Raw genomic sequence first — 2,500 nt, 5'->3', positions numbered from 1 at the left:
GCCTGATAGTGCGACTTAAGGGCCTGATAGTGCGACTAACGGGCTTTGATAGTGCGACCAACGGGCTTGATAGTGCGACCTATGGGCTTGATAGTGCGACTAACGGGCTTGATAGTGCGACTTATGGGCTTGATAGTGCGACTTATGGGCTTGATAGTGCGACTTACGGGCTTGCTTTTCCATGTTTTTCGCATCGAGCTTCGGTTCGTTTCGAATAATTTTGTCCATGTTTTTCGTTTGCTACGAGAGGTTCGGTTCGTTTTCAGTTATCCCTGTGTTCATGGTTTTCGTGAGCTTCGATAGGTTTGGTCCGTGTTTTTGAGTACTCTTGTCCATGATTTTCGTGTGCTTCTTGAGGTTTGGTCCGATTTTCAGTACTCTTGTCCATGCTTTCACATGCTCTGATAGGTAGGTTCGTTCTCAGTTATCCCTGTGTTCATGGTTTTCGTGAGCTTCGATAGGTTTGGTCCGTGTTTTTGAGTACTCTTGTCCATGATTTTCGTGTGCTTCTTGAGGTTTGGTCCGATTTTCAGTACTCTTGTCCATGCTTTCACATGCTCTGATAGGTAGGTTCGTTCTCAGTTATCCCTGTGTTTATGGTTTTCGTGTGCTTCGAGAGGTTTGGTCCGTGTTTTTGAGTACTCTTGTCCATGATTTTCGTGTGCTTCTAGAGGTTTGGTCCGATTTTCAGTACTCTTGTCCATGCTTTCACATGCTCTGATAGGTAGGTTCGTTCTCAGTTATCCCTGTGTTCATGGTTTTCGTGTGCTTCGAGAGGTTTGGTCCGATTTTCAGTACTCTTGTCCATGACTTTCGTTTGCTTCGATTCGTTCACTCTATTACTCTTGTCTGTGGTTTTCGTTTGCTTCGATTCGTTCAGTCCATTACTCTTGTATGTGATTTTCGTTTGCTTCGATTTGTTCAGTCCATTACTCTTGTGTGTGGTTTTCGTTTGCTTCGAGTCGTTCAGTCCATTACCCTTGTCTATGATTTTCGTTTGCTTCGAGTCGTTCAGTCCAATACTTACCCTTGTCTATGATTTTCGCTCTAGCCCAGTCGCCCTGCGCTCTGGAAATCACATTCCAACTCTATCACCGATAGCGCTCACACCTTGGAAACCACATTTCACCCGGGGAACCTTAGGGTGGATTTTGAGCCTTTCGGGATTGCGAAACCATCATTTAACACTCTAAACTTAATTTCCGCAATCCCAGACGCACTTTCCATATGGTCTCCAAAAATGCGTGTGAGCTGACCTGGTCCCTTATAATAGGCAATGAACACGATTTTGGAAAAATATTTTTTTCAAAATTTTTTGACTCACCGGGTAAAATCGAATTTACTTGGGAAAAATGTTCTAGCAGGGGCCCTCCCATACAAATTTTTTTCTTCTCAAAAATGATTTTCGTTTCACTTTTCATACTCAGGGGAGTCTAAAATTGATGTTTTGAGTCACCATGAAAAAAAAATTTTTTTTGACCCGAGCTTGTGTCGCGACCCAAAAATCGACTCACTTGGGAAAAATGTTCTAGCAGGGGCCCTCCCATACAAAAATTTTTTCTTCTCAAAAATGATTTTCGTTTCACTTTTCATACTCAGGGGAGTCTAAAATTGATGTTTTGAGTCACCGAGAAAAAAAAATTTTTTTGACCCGAGCTTGTGTCGGCGACCCAAAAATCGACGCACTTGGGAAAAATGTTCTAGCAGGGGCCCTCCCATACAAAAATTTTTTCTTCTCAAAAATGATTTTCGTTTCACTTTTCATACTCAGGGGAGTCTAAAATTGATGTTTTGAGTCACCGAGAAAAAAAAATTTTTTTGACCCGAGCTTGTGTCGGCGACCCAAAATCGACGCACTTGGGAAAAATGTTCTAGCAGGGGCCCTCCCATACAAAAATTTTTTCTTCTCAAAAATGATTTTCGTTTCACTTTTCATACTCAGGGGAGTCTAAAATTGATGTTTTGAGTCACCGAGAAAAAAAAATTTTTTTACCCGAGCTTGTGTCGGCGACCCAAAAATCGACGCACTTGGGAAAAATGTTCTAGCAGGGGCCCTCCCATACAAAAATTTTTTCTTCTCAAAAATGATTTTCGTTTCACTTTTCATACTCAGGGGAGTCTAATATTGAAGTTTTGAGTCACCGTGAAAAAAATTTTTTTTTGACTCACTGGGTAAAATGGTCGCACTTGGGAAAAATGTTCTAGCAGGGGCCCTCCCATACAAAAATTTTTTATTTCTCAAATCGATCCGTGGTTTCACTTTTCATACTCTAGGGCCCATTTGCTTCAACTTTGGAAAAAATTTTCGATGATGAAAAATTTTCACCTTCGACGTCCATCGACCACTCGACCCGAACTTGGTACTTTTGTATGGAGGTACCCGAGTGGTGACTTTTGCATACAAAATTTTTTATTTCTCAAATCGATCCGTGGTTTCACTTTTCATACTCTAGGGCCCATTTGCTTCAACTTTGGAAAAAATTTTCGATGATGAAAAATT

The sequence above is a fragment of the Anopheles moucheti genome, assembly GCF_943734755.1.
Source record: "Anopheles moucheti chromosome X unlocalized genomic scaffold, idAnoMoucSN_F20_07 X_unloc_45, whole genome shotgun sequence".
In the NCBI taxonomy this organism is placed as follows: Eukaryota; Metazoa; Arthropoda; class Insecta; order Diptera; family Culicidae; genus Anopheles; species Anopheles moucheti.
Note: the sequence above shows the minus strand (reverse complement) of the source record.